At 39.9% G+C, this 15440-nt stretch overlaps 1 long non-coding RNA gene across 1 annotated transcript; it reads right to left on the bottom strand.

Annotated features, from left to right (window-relative positions):
* Positions 1-487: 487 nt before the first annotated feature.
* LOC113744453 (uncharacterized) lies at positions 488-2017 on the bottom strand. The gene is made up of 3 exons (XR_003461541.1): positions 1970-2017; positions 1756-1877; positions 488-608 (listed from the first exon to the last, which is right to left on the bottom strand). It is a non-coding gene; the product is annotated as an uncharacterized LOC113744453 (long non-coding RNA).
* Positions 2018-15440: the final 13423 nt, after the last annotated feature.

The raw sequence follows: 15440 nt of genomic DNA on the forward strand, positions 1-15440 counted from the left end.
AAAAGTCACCAGTCTCACCTTAGAGGTGCTGACAAAAAGCAGTATGACCCTGTAGTCACAGTTTTGTTGATGGGTTATGCCTCTTGCCATTACTTACTGCTATCAAAAATAATAAAACAATAGTAATAATTCTTCCTCAGGGGACAGCGCTTAATAACTACAACCAAACTTACCACATCAATAGCTCGTTGGTGGAAGGATTTAAGCGACACAATGCTACAATGCACTGAAGTAATGAATAGAATAAAAGGGTGTGTGTGTGTTTGTGAAAGATCTACACAGGTCTACACTGTGCAGCGCGTGCATGGGCATGAAACCTGAGTTATATCAGTGACAAAAAAGCATGTGGAGCAGCAGATTTAGGTTTTATATACACGTGTGACTGTGTTTAAGGACAATTCAATGTCTTTAATCTGAAGGAGAATGATGCAGAGTTAAAAAGACTATACAGAGTAAAGTCTACGTAGACGAGACAAGAAGTCTTTGCTCTGTGGCGTCCACTTGACAAATCGGGGAAAGCAGGTCGCACCCATTGTCGTCTGGGTAGAATTAACAGCTTGGCGTTCTGTCATTGCTCCTTGTAAAGTCAGCTGGCAGACTAAATGAACCTGTTCAGAAAGAAAAAGCAAAGAGTGAACAACAGGCGACAACAGGTTTGTTGATGTGACTATTATATCCATTGCACGTTTGTCCGTCCTGGGAGAGGGATCCCTCCTCTGTGGCTCTTCCTGAGGTTTCTTCCACATTTTTTCCCTGTTAAAGGTTTTTTGTGGGCAAGTTTTTCCTCACTGGAACCGAGGGTCTAAGGACAGAGGGTGTCACTCCCTGTACAGATTGTAAAGCCCTCTGAGGCAAATGTACTTTGTGACTTTGGGCTATACAAATAAAATTTGATTTGATTTGATTTGATTTGATTTGACTACATCGGGGCATCAGGAGTGACCTGAGGAGAGTGTCTGTGAATTTAAGCTTACCATTTCACAGTGAAAGTCCAGTTTAATGATCATTCAGGTTAAACAGGAACATGGTCAATATTTATTTAATTAACCTATTTATTAAATGATATAATATAAATAAATATTCACTTCCCTAATAGTCCTTTTTTGTCTGGATTTTCACTCTAAAAGCATCATCACAAGTTTTGAACCCAAAGAAAGGAGTTTTGCATTAATGGAAAACTTTGTTATTTTGCTGTGTCACAGACACAAAACACCACAGTGCAGTCTCAGTTATATGTCATGTTCCATCTGACTGCTGGTAAAACCCAGTCTTTACTGGACTTCTTGTTCTTCTTCTCTGACTTCCTTTAAACTCTCTCGAGCAGTCAATTTGTTCACACAGAGCAAACATAAACCAGAGTCGGCAGACTTTGTTCTACTTGGTAAATGTCTGAGTGCTAAAAAAAAAAAAGAAAAATCAAACAAAAAGCTCAGAGCTCTTTCTTTCCTGCAGCGTTCCAACCAATGAGTGGTGGCTGTCTCGTCCACTTTGTCCCATTTCACCCCAGAGAGAGGGAGAGATTAGGACCACTTTTAGATCAAATCAGCTCCATCTGTCAGTGTCAGAAACTGACCAGCATCACTGCTTCAGAGCATCACACACACACACACACACACATGCATTTTACCCACCAGCAGCATCTCTTCCACTGCCATCACCACCAATCTGGCACCGCGGGCCCTCGGGGAGGGTGCAGTGCAGTTTCAGTTAGCTGGTAGTTTGGAGCAGTATAGTAGTAATTCAGACAACGCTCACCAGAGTGTCTCAGCCATATGTGGTGTGCTTGCCGTAGCCGATGCCCGGCCAGGGTGTACCGTCTGCCTCCAGTCCCATCAGCCCCTGCACAGTGTTTGATCCCGTCACACCATCTGCACCACCTGTGGAGGGAGAGGGGGAGTATTACTGTTGAGAAAAAGGAGTAGTGACGGTTTGCCAGTGGAAAGAAATAAACAAGAGTTCAGCATTAGACCTGGACATGAACAAGTTAGCATTGTTGTCACACCGCGGTGAGGTCAAGTTGGGTTTTTGTTATGTCTCATCATTTCCTGTTTTATTTTAAAAGATAACTCTCCTCTCGTTTCAGGTCACTTGCCCTTCCTCATGTGTCACCGGTCTGATTGTCTTCTCCGCCCTGATTGTTTCCACCTGTTCCCCATTACCCTGAGTATATATTGTCTGCGTCTCCCTTTGTCCTGTGTTAAAGTGTTTCGTCTCTCGTAGCGTTCACCTAAGCCTTAGTTCATAGCCCACAGCCCTAGCGTCATAGCTCTAGTGTTCTTTTGTTTTCCTTCCTCGAAAGAGTGATTTTTTGTTGTAGCTTTGTAGTCTAGCCCTTTTGTTTCCTTGTGTATAGCTTAGTGTTTTTCAGCCTCGTTGGAGCGCCTTAAGTTTAAGTTTCATAGCCTTTTGTTTTTCCTCGTTGAGAGTGATTTGAGTTTGTTAATCTTAAATAGAGTAGCTTAGAATTTTTTCCTCCTTTGGAGTGATTTTCTGTTTACCCTAGTTTAGGCCTTTTTTCATAGCCTCACTCAGTCGAGGATATTTGTGATCTGAATAAAACAGCTCTCCGCCAAACTCTGCATCTGAGTCCTCTTTTGAGTCCGGGCCTGACAATTGTAAAGGATACAATATTAATACAACGCTACTGTAGGGTGGCAGCTGAAAAATATGCAAGGCCCTGTCTACAGTTTTTATTTTGTCCATTCTGGGCTACTGTAGAAACATGGTGAATCCCCATGGCAGACTCCATGGAGTACCCACAGTGTCTGTAGATATGAAAGGTTCATTCTAAGGTAAAAAAACAACAACAAAGAAACAAAATCATCATAATTCTTATTTTCAAGCAACTGTACACTAATGAAAACCTGTATGATCAGTGCTGCCTGCATAGCAACGGTCTATTCAGAACAAAAACTGAACAAAAAAATCTTTCAGCGCAGAATCAACAGTATGTCTATTAAATTTCATGCAACCAGTTTTTAACTTAAAAAAAAACCCACACACATACACACAATTGTGAGAAATTATGAAACTATTATTGTAATTATTCCTCAAAGAGTGAAAGTGCGGCTCCAATCATTTTAGACACAAAGCTCAGTTTACTTGTCATGGTGAGCACCACTCATCCTCATTTGTGAAAACAGTATACAGTAATGACGTCTTCTCTGGTCTTAAACCAGGCAGGGGGTTGAATGAAAAGCTGTTAGATGCAAAGAAGAAAAGATGTAAGTTCATTTTTGAAACCTAAACAGAGAGAGTGTCACATATACACATAAGCTTGTAATATACCGGGGGTAGTCAATTCTGATTTCAGGAGGTTTCGGATAGAGAAAATGTGCGCATCATCATCATCATCATGTTTAAGTTACATTATGATTTAGTTATCTCTTGTAATGGCCTCCTGATTTGCATACACCTTTTGTCCTCTGGCGTCAAAATGGTTTCCCCTTATTTTATACAGTGGTGGTCAAAAGTTTACATACACTTGTAAAGAACATAATGTCATGGCTGTCTTGAGTTTCCAGTTACTCTGATTTTTCTCTGATATAGTGATTGGAACAGATCCTTCTTTGTCACAAAAAACATTCATGAAGCTTGGTTCTTTTATGACTTTATTATGGGTAAACTGAAATTGTGACCAAATCTGCTGGGTCAAAAATATACATACAGCAACATGAATGAGCAATTTTGGAGACTTAGAAAGTTGTGTCAATGACATGAGCTTCATAGCATGACCTCTTAACTTCCTGTGAGTGATCATGAGTGACTACAGCTGGTGACTTCTCTGAGGCCATTTAAAAAGGGCTCATTGGATAAAAACACCCACAAACGCTACAATGGGAAAGTCAAAGGAGCTCAGCACAGATCTGAAAAAGAGAATCATTGACTTGAACAAGTCAGGAAAGTCACTTGGAGCCATTTCAAAGCAGCTGCAGGTTCCAAGAGCAACAGTGCAAACAATTGTTTGTAAGTATAAAGTGCATGGCACTGTTTTGTCACTGCCACGATCAGGAAGAAAACGCAAGCTGTCACCTGCTGCTGAGAGAAAACTGGTCAGGAGGGTGAAGAGTCAACCCAGGAGCACCAAAAAGCAGATCTGCCAAGAATTAGACGCTGCTGGAACACAGGTGTCAGTGTCCACAGTCAAGCGTGTTTTGCATCGCCATGGACTGAGAGGCTGCCGTGCAAGAAGGAAGCCCTTGCTCCAAAAGCGGCACCTTAAGGCTCGACTAAAGTTTGCTGCTGATCACATGGACAAAGATAAGACCTTCTGGAGGAAAGTTCTGTGGTCAGATGAAACAAAAATGGAGCTGTTTGGCCACAATGCTCAGCAATATGTTTGGAGGAGAAAAGGTGAGGCCTTTAACCCCAAGAACACCATGCCTACCATCAAGCACGGTGGTGGTAGTATTATGCTGTGGGCCTGTTTTGCTGCCAATGGAACTGGTGCTTTACAGAGAGTCAATGGGACAATGAAGAAGGAGGATTACCTTCAAATTCTTCAAGAAAACCTAAAGTCATCAGCCCGAAGGTTGGGTCTTGGGCGCAGTTGGGTGTTCCAACAGGACAATGACCCCAAACACACATCAAAAGTGGTAATGGAATGGCTAAATCAGGCTAGAATTAAGGTTTTAGAATGGCCTTCCCAAAGTCCTGACTTAAACCCCATTGAGAACATGTGGATAATGCTGAAGAAACAAGTCCATGCCAGAAAGCCAACAAATTTAACTGAACTGCACCAATTCTGTCAAGAGGAGTGGTCAAAGATTCAACCAGAAACTTGCCAGAAGCTTGTGGATGGCTACCAAAAGCGCCTAATTGAAATAAAAATGGCCAAGGGACATGTAACCAAATATTAGCATTGCTGTATGTATATTTTTGACCCAGCTGATTTTTGTCACATTTTCAGTTTACCCATAATAAAGTCATAAAAGAACCAAGCTTCATGAATGTTTTTTGTGACAAAGAAGGATCTGTTCCAATCACTATATCAGAGAAAAATCAGAGTTGTAGAAATAACTGGAAACTCAAGACAGCCATGACATTATGTTCTTTACAAGTGTATGTAAACTTTTGACCACCACTGTATATATCAAGCAGCATTGTCATTGTATCAACATCTGCACTGTGTGAAGTCAATGACTCAGATCAAACAAAGAAAGCTATATTTCAACGTCATGGCAACAATATTTATTTTCAGTGACACTCTGGACTCTGAAGAGCTACATACAATAATAAATAATACATCAAATAAATAAAAGTCAAAGCAAAGTCAATTTGACATTCAACTCTTAATAAGTACTTTCATAATAATAAGTTATTGGCTGACTTGGCTGCAATCTTCTGGATTAAGTTGGTTTTTGGTGTCAGTCGTCCTCTGTTTAGCCACGCCATGACACACTGACTCACAGTTTGACCTCTTTCCTCTCTCTCGTCTCCTCACTCCTTTATATTTTTCTCTCTCTCGTCTCGTCACTCCTTTATATTTTTCTCTCTCTCTTGTCTCCTCACTCCTTTTATATTTTTCTCTCTCTCTTGTCTCCTCACTCCTTTATATTTTTCTCTCTCGTCTCCTCACTCCTTTATATGTTTCTCTCTCTTGTCTCCTCACTCTTTTTTATTTTTCTCTCTCTCTTGTGTCCTCACTCCTTTATATTTTTCTCTCTCTTGTCTCCTCACTCCTTTATATCTTTCTCTCTCTCGTCTCCTCACTCCTTTATATTTTTCTCTCGTCTCCTCACTCCTTTATATTTTTTCTCTCTCTCGTGTCCTCACTCCTTTATATTTTTCTCTCTCCTGTCTCCTCACTCCTTTATATTTTTCTCTCTATCACTGTTACTGCCACTCTAATCAGTGAAGGCCCGCCCTACCCTGCCTGTGATTGGCTGACATTCTTGCCCTCACCTTGACCAATCTCAGTCCTCATGCCTAAACACAACCAACTCGAGCCGAGTACCGGCCAATCAGAGACAGGTTGGATGTTCCTTTAGCTGAGTTGCAGTGTAGAAACACTGTCAGAAGAGTTGCCGATCAAAATCTTATCTCAAATTAATAATAATAAAACTCAATGATATGTCATTTCCAGCTCTGGGTCTGGGACTGGACTTGGACCGCGGCCTTAACGTAACTGCTACAACCAACTTTCTTCCATTTTATTTCGAGTTCTTTTACTTCCATATACAATAGGTCAGCAATGTAATTACTGTGACAGGCCTACTGTTTAGTAGTGATGTGCATCACCAGCAGAGTTTAGGGGTTTCTTTGGGGTTTAATTCACGATATATCAAATCGTGTTACATCCTCAGCATGAAGGGGATTTCAGTCTCTGCTGCCATGACCATTTATTTTTAAATCAGTGTCTGGAGACTTCCTCAACTTTGTGGAAGTGCAGTGCCAAATCACTGGACTGTCCGTGTAATAAGGAGTGTTGTGTGTTGTGTCATAGTGTCTCCAGAGAGGAACTTTGACACCATAAAGACAGGACGGCTTAAAGTGAAGACAATGAATGGCAGTCCAGAGATCGTTTTTGTCTGTATCATGTTGTTTTCATTCTGCATGTTATTGTTTGGGGGGAAATTAATTTTGACCTAAAAGCCAGTACCAAAACCAGTTTCAGTGCTCGGATCCATGAAGTTTCTCAGTTACTTGTGTTAGTGTACCGACAAACTGATGAGAACAGATCTGGGCAGGAAAATGCCCCTGAAAAGATTTAGCTGTTAGCTAAGGGAAATGATTTGGCACATGACTGAGCATAAGGGGCAGAGTGGCTGGCATGGACCAGAGCCATACCGTTTAACTGTTAGCAGCAGGGGGTATATAACTGGCACCAAACTGGGCAGCAGGCCGCACCCAGGACTGGGCACGAGGACAGGGGGAGAAAAACAAGCCAGAGGCTGTGCGATACTGCAGGGTGCCTGTTTAGGTGCCTGTCAGTTCTGCTGGAGCTGCCAACTAATGCTGTTACAGCCCAATGGCTGCATCTGTCCCTTTGCAGGCATGACTCAACATGAAAACAGCAAAGACATTTAAGAAACTGATTGACTTCATCATGTAAATACACTGGTCATGTAAAGAATGAGCATTGAAGGCTTGTGTATGTAGAGATGTATCTGCATGCTGTGCAGTGCTATCATATTCTGATATATTCCCTGCACTGGGTCCTAAATGAGAGCAATGCAAACAATAATAATAATTGAATCGATATTGTGATAGTAAAACTCATCACTACTGTTGTAAATAGTGGCCAATTTTCTCAAACTCAACAAGCGTAAAACAAGTAAATCAGTTGTAAAATTGCATCTGCATGTAATTGTCGGAGGTTGACTAATGTTTTCCAGTATTTTCCCATTTTCCACAATTGCTATAGAAATAACTGTGCTAGTCCAATCGAAACTCGAAACTGCCATGAATATATATATATATATTAATCATGGCAGACTCTCCTGTCCAACTTTCCTGATTTACACACATCAGAAGCAACACATGCAAAAGATATCAAAGAAGTGCTTTTATAGCACTCAACATTACAAATAAATGTTATAGATCTACTAATTAATATTTGTAATTATAGAAACAGAACATACGGTCATGCCAGCAGCTCTGTGAGGATGTTCTTAGCATGCTTACATTAAAGATCTGTGATTTACACAGTTTCCTGATAAACAGATAGCTTTAGCCAAGCTGCTTGTTAAAGTAGCTAACTACTAATTATCTGCTGCTAACTGAATCTGTGATTAGCAGGCAACAAGACAGCTAGACTGGACCAGTCCAGTTCGAGTACAGCCTCTGAGACCAACAGGATACTACCAAGGTGATTTACAGACTTTCCTGATGGAAAGACTGTAGTGATTGAAGTAGCGAACCACTAACTATCGTTAGCTCCACCGGCCACATGTCTAACCAAGCTGACTCAGCCTCGGAAAAATCCAGGAGCTAAACCTGGCAAGAAAACCACTTATCCTCATCAGGGTCATGGTGGGGCTAGAGCCTATCCCAGCTGACTCTTGGAGGTGAGGTACAACCTGGACACCGAGTCCTGGAAGTCACCAGATCAGGGCACACTCAGAGTCACATCTACGAACAATTTAGAGTCACCAATTAACCTGTTAAGCGCAGCCGAAGGAGGAAGCTGGAGTGCATCCGAGTGGGACATCATCATGTGAATGGTGGTCATGAACTTTTCCTCTTTGCTGAAGAAAAGAGGTGGAAGGAAAAGTTAACACCATTTAAGAGTGAAAGAGAGCACTGAAACTCTGCATCATCCCACACAGTTGCAAAACATTCTCGATGCCCCCTTTTCCTCACCTGGCTTTTTCATAGAAAACAAGACAATATTGAAGAGTGTTGTGTATGTCTTAATGAATGTGTTTTGTATGTGTTTTGTATTTTGAATGTCCCAGACTGAGAGACAGTTTGATCCACCAGGCCATCAGGATGCTGAACTCCCTCCCAGCACTGCCCCCCTTCTTTCTCTGCCCTCTCCACATACCAAATGGCACCAGCCACTTTTATGAACTCTAAAAAACTTGTGCAAACCAAATTGCACTGTGTACAGTCAACTGCTGTACACCAACTGTTTACACTGTATACATATTTTATTTTTGTTTATACTGACATATTGCCATATTTATATTTATACTGATAATTCTGTTTATACTGTTCATTCTGTTCATACCGCCATATTTGCTATATTGATACTAGATTTGCCACTGTCTTTTCTTGGATTTCTTTTAGCTTGTATATATATATTTTTTATATTTCATATTTTAAAATATTTTACTAATATTTTATATTTCATCTTTATTGCTGTTTGCACCGGGGATAAGAGGGACACGCAATTTAAATTCTCTTTATGTCCTGTACATATGGCAGGATTGATAATAAAGTTGACTTGACTTGACTTGACGTGGCTTGAAAAGTTTATGCATTTTCATCTGTTTTAGATGTACAGTAGATGTAGATGTAGCAGAATGTAGCAAACTACTGGCAGATTTTGTTGTTTGATATCAGGTTCTGTTTGGCGGTGGTTGACTTTGAGTGAGAAGACAGTTCATACATTTTTAAAGATGTGGTCACTGGATGCATTTTGTATCAAAGCAATGAAAAGTGATCCACTGTTTAGTCCCCACTGACCTCTGTTGACTGTGTGAAGACAAACAGTAAACTGATGTAATGCATGTAATGATGTGATGCATACTTACAAAAAACATATTGCAAATATTCAGTGATCTGTAAACTTAAGCCTAAGCATTAAAATAATTGTATCCTGAAGACTGAGCCTGTGAGTCGGTGTGTGACAATGTACAGTATATGTAAGCATGATATTTGGTGTTAGCGAGTGAGCATGGATGTTTGGATTAAGACTTTTGTTTCAAAATGGTGCTGAGTTTCTCCCAAAGTCAGACTGGAGAAACCTGAAGCATTCAGAAATACCCTGCAAGGGTATGATATAGTATCGCTACCGTGTCGACATGGTGATGATCATGGCTATTTAGTTAGAATTAATCATTATTAGTTAAGTTGTTACTTAAAGTGAAGTTTGGCTGTATTCATGTTTTATTAATGAGACACCCTCTTAACTTAGTCACTAGTCAGCAGGACTAAGTAACATTGTTTTATTTAGTTATTTATTAAAGACGTCTCCATCACTGTTGATAAGACAATAGTAGCTCCTGCCCAGAAGAAGAAGCCTTTTTGATGAAGAACAAATGACCTGACACTCTACACTGCTGGTTTTGTCTACACCATTTGTTGTCACGTGCACAGTACTAAGTAGATAAGAGACTAATTATAGAAGTCAGCTGGGATGTGTTAGTAATCGAGCATGTACACTGATTGTGTGTCAGTGACATCAAAGCTTCACAGCATCTATCAAACAGAATGATGAATTAAAGTATTCTCAGCAGCTTGACTTGTCTTCAAACTCATGTCTGTGTGACATGACTTAGAGAGATGATTGTGATAAGTATAAGTGAGCAAACTGCACCAACTTCCAGTTTATTTATAACACCAGCATGAAACTTCAGAGTCACACCTCCATCACTTTAAGCAAGCAACCCAAGTAACTACCACGCATTTAGAAATCCCAGGTGACAGATGAAGATGGGGAGCGGAGTCAGTGTCGTGCCAGAAGAGTTGGGCAAGTGGGCATAATGACAGAGGATGATGACAGAGGAAGCTAAAAAGACAAAAGGAGAGAGAGTGAGCGAGCAAGAAGCCGCCAGACAGAGTAAATGTGGGACTGACTTTTAGTGGTTGGTGAGAGCTTGGTGAAATAAAAGGCTGAAAGACAGACGCCGAGCTGGGCTGACTGCTGTTGGACTAGTCAGTGATATTAGCTGCTGCTGGGTCTGCTGCTGGTGACCTGGTTGATGATTGGCTGTTAACAAAGTTGTCGACTCGCTAGTTTTTGATCAGAAGTAATGTAATCAGAACAAATACTCGAGTACAGGTGAACATATTTACCACAGTGGGATTACACTCTGAAAGTGGCTAAATCGCAACATAAGTATGACTTTCAGTGCCATGTTCTCTCCTAGTAGATCTACTTTTCAAATCGTACTTAAGTACTTTAATCATGTAATTGTTTATATCCTGTTTGTGTCCCATATTTCCCCCTGTCTCAGTAAGAAAGACTTTTTCGGCTCTTGTTACCTTACCTCTCTCCCTGAGCATTCCAGGTATATATGGATATTTGTTACTGCCAGGAGACAATGGCTCTAATAGCTTTGACCTCCTTCCCACTGATTGCGTGTAATCTAGGAAGTGAAAATGATTTTGTTACACTCATTAAAAGTTTCTCCCGATCAAAGTGATGGCTAATGTAACCATCACTGTGCAAGGCAAATTTGCAGTGCATTGGCATTCTGGAGGTGGAGACTCAACATATCAACTTTTTTTTTTTCCTTTGGGAATTTGTGCTTCATATTGCCAAGCATCTATTTTCCCTCTGCTCCCCTTCTATTTTACTCCCATTTATTTTTCTCAAATTCAAGTGTATCAAAATGTGGCTAAAAAGCTGAATTTCATGAAATGCACATAATACACTATAGATATATATATATATATATATATATATATTGAGATATATATATATATATATATATATATATATATAATACACCAGGTACCTATTCTAAGCCTGTGTACAAAAATAGAGGTAACCCCTCCCCTGTGAATTTATTACTGTATATTCGACTTGCTGCTCATTTGCAAGCCAGTGATAAATAATTAGCATAATTGACACTTCTTTGCTAAATCCTATCTTTATCAGCTACTATAGGGTCACATTAGGGAGGCATAATGGTTGTGTCACCCCCCTCACCTGCTGCTTTTATTTCAGCATCATGTCTTTAAACAGCAAGAACTGGGCCAGCACAATAACTACACAGAAATGCTGACCCCTTTTTAATTTTGCATTTTTTTACACATTCATAATAAACTTTTATCTAAAGTGACTCATGCTAACTGCAGCGTGCTGCAGATTAGTATGTAAAATTGGGCCATTATCCAGACTCATTATACTAAATCACAAAGTGTAGTATCAGCATCAACACCACTAACAGAAACAGCACAGATTCATCATGTTTGACGAAATTAATTGGTGATACTGTTTGGAAATCTAACCTCACATACAAAATAACTGATGCACACTCAAGCCTAAGATCTTGACCTAGCAATTGGCAGGATGAACAAAAATTTGCATCTCATATGGATGACAGCACACAAAAAACAATCCCAACTGAAAGGACAAGCCTGTGCTCCCAGGGGAAATGAGAGCATCTGCTCTAATGTTTAATATGAGTTGTGTTTTAAGTTCCTCCAGTCATGCACCTCCAGAAGTGTGTGAATTATGACCTGTCTTTCTCAGGGGCAAAGGTGAAAGTAGTGTAATAATGTATCATGACCACCATCCTTAACAAAACCAAATGTTTACCATCATGGTGGCAGATCAGGATGGAGTCTTACAAATAATTTTTTGAACTGAGCTTTTCAGCAGCTTTGGAAGGCACTGACAAATGATGTCCTCCTGCAGTTATGGAAGCCGGATTAGAAAAACATAGTCAGAGACACTTCAGATTTTAAAGAAAGGTTTCTGCTCTTCAGAACAAAGAATCAGAGAATCGCTTAGGATTTTGGGTATAGTATGTATTTAACCTCTGAAACTTTATCTGGACTTTTGTCTTATTGATAGTCTTTTGATGGTCAATTGTGACTATTATATACTTGACGTTTGAAGTAGAGTTTTTCTTGACCTTTGATGCTGGAAAAGCTTTAAAGGGGTTGTCCTCAAAACATTTTGCCACTTACCTCTACTGGTATCTATTGATGAAGATCATTTAGGAGTTGTTTCTTTAAGTTTTCATTAATCTGCCTCTGAGAGTTTTGCATCCACCCCAGTGGAGGTCAATGGAATGGAGTTTGTGGTTAAGGTCAAACTGTCCCAGACTGGTATTTCAAAACTGTCACTAATGAAACTTAAACTAGCATGGTTAAAAACCACTTTAGTGACAAACTCTCTAAGCTTGAAACATGCTGCGTTTGCTGCGAGTGATAACACTTCTTTCCTTTTATGTTCTTTTTTTCTCCTGATGCGCTCTGATTTATGGCTCCTATTAGCAAATGAAAGTGCCAATGTTTCATAAAGTGGCTTCTTATCTTTTATATTATTGGACTTTATGAGCCTGTGTGTTAGCTCTATTCACTACTAGTGAGTGGATACCTGTGCCGAGAAATGTCATGAGTGGGCTTATTTATATAATTATTCTTGAAGGTTACCTGCTCTCATCATAGTCCACAGAGTCTGTTAAGTCCTGTTTGAATTAGAGGAGGTTTAATAATTAATTCTGCTGTCAGCATCAGACTCCAGCTTTTTTCCATACTTGAACTCAGTTGTGGAGTTGCTCCAGAGACAGTTGGAGGGTTCTTTGTCATATTAAGACTTCATCCTGTTCAAACAGGCCCTGCAGCATTGAAGGCCACAGTAAAAGAATGAGGGAAAAAATACATATTCCATGCATCTTAAAGTTCAGCCAACGCTGAACTCTTAGGTTAAATTTCCCTATGTGTTTACTATGGAGGACATAATGTGTGTTAAGGAATATGATATGAGTGCAACCATAGATGAGTAGAGTGCACAGGCGCAGCCACACATATCAAAATTTTGCAGTATAATATGTATTTCTTATGTTTGATGACTTGTCATCAAGCCTTAGAAACATCCTCACGCATTGGTTTTAAGGTTGTTGGTTGACCAAAGATGTCCAAACAGGAAACACTGTCCCACCTGTCCATCTTCTTTGATGTGTGTGACAGTCTCATCAGTGTTGACAGGAGGTGTTTTCTCCATGTGGACAGTGCCACACTTTAAGAGAGCAAACATTTACATTTAGAAGATTTTTCATCATGAAACTTCCACAGAGCTTTTTGACAAATGACAAAAAAGGAGATTTGTGTGCAACTCGAATTGCAATGAAAGATGGATGCCAAACAAACTGACCTGTGTTGGAGTTTTATGGACTTTTAATCCAATTAATAGTGACATGGCAGCAATATGTTATATACACAGGTTTTATTGTTACAGCTGTTGGAGGACACATGAAATATTAAACAGCTTGTTAAAATTACACACACACACACACACACACACACACACACACACACACACACACACACACACACACACACACACACACACACCATCTCTCTCTGTATAGCAATAGCAAAGACAAGTAATCCTGGTAAGGATTGTTTTGGGTCTTTTGCGGTCACTTTGTGTCTTTTTCTTGAGAGTTTGGAGACTCTCAAAAACACTGAATTGTTGGGGATGGCTGAAGTTGAACCTCTTAAGTGTGAAAACAGATCTCCAAAGTTTGACCTCAGAAACAGCTGAAAAAACAGGTGACATTTTATTTGAAGGGTCGTGCAAGATTGACATGACATCATACAAATGGCATTTTGTCAGACGTCTTTGTGATGACAATTTGACATTAACTGAAAAGTTTTGGATTTGAAGCATTCTGATTTCAATTGACCAATCATGTTTGTGAGGGTTTTGGTCTCCACAGGCTATCGTCTGATAGCTTTAGATTAGGATTTAAAGTTATCTGCATTCAAATATCTGTTGATAGAGATTAAGTAAGAAACCTCTGAAACATTGGTTGCTGCCCCCAGAGGCTAAATCATGAGATGATATGGGTTCAGAGATTGCTTGTTGTACAGTTGTTTACTCCAGCCTGTGTGATGGGTCAGGGGCTGGTTTCGTCCACTATAAAAGACATTGAGTTAACTTGTAATGAAATGTGTGTTTATGTACAAAATTGCCTTTTAAGGACCTCTTGGCCATGTTGGCCTGAGGGTTGTAAAGTTGTACATTTGAACAATGATATGAGCTCAGTGTCCAAAATCCCACATGAACATGTGTACCTTTGTGGTTGGAGCAGACCTATTGGCCACAACAATAAAGTTACACCACTGGTATAGTGATATCATGTAAGCTTTCCATTCTTGTGGGTTTGATTCCCAGGCAGTGCATGCTTTTTTTTTTTGACTTGGGAATAGGAGGCTGGTCCAAGTCCAGCATGAACCACAGTGTGGACCATCAGGCTGGTAGATGCTAACTGGAGAGGTGTCAGTTTACCTCCTGGTGTAGCTTCTTCTTCTAAAGAAAGTGAAGATGTGATGCTGGTGATGCCAGCTGTGTTTTCTTCAAAATGATTCATACAATAGAAGGTTGTTTGTAGATGCTACATTATGTTCAATGATTTGTGGGTACTGAAAAAAAATAAAATATCAAACAGTTAAACTCATCGTCAAGCATGGATACAATAACAGAATATTTTATATTCATGATTTTAATTATGTTTTACTTCCTCAGTGTTACCTCCTATCTTACTGTTTGTTGTGTGTTTCTGAGCAATAATACATGTATGTTGGTCATAGAAATGCATGATTGAGTGCCGCTGCAGAACATAAATATGAAAGGGTACATGGATACAAAAGCTACAAAAGCATCGTGCCCATTATTTCAGAGATGGACAACACTGACTGGCTGATTCTTAATAAAAGCCAAACACTGTCCTTTTATCAGTGTAACTCCAGTGATCAATGAGAGTGTGCATGTGTGCTCCCGTACGTCTGTTTCTCTGTGCTTTTCTAAAAAGAAATAGCCCCTTTTCATGGCTTAAGGTTAGCATTTGATTTTGAAAACCATTAGTGACATATTGATTTGTAAAAGGAAGAAGGAAATAAAAAAGAATGAGCGAGGGGCCCTAAGAGGAATACATTTCCTCGGCTCTCTCCAGGTCAAACACCAAGGAAAAAATTGCAGCGGTGCATTGAGTGATATTTGGAGAGTGGAAGAGGAACGCCTGTTGGGCTTTGGAAAATGCTGATGTCAGCGTGGGAGGGATACACTGTGTGTGCATTATGCTGTAAGTGAG

The sequence above is a fragment of the Larimichthys crocea genome, chromosome XXIII (genome assembly GCF_000972845.2).
Source record: "Larimichthys crocea isolate SSNF chromosome XXIII, L_crocea_2.0, whole genome shotgun sequence".
In the NCBI taxonomy this organism is placed as follows: Eukaryota; Metazoa; Chordata; class Actinopteri; family Sciaenidae; genus Larimichthys; species Larimichthys crocea.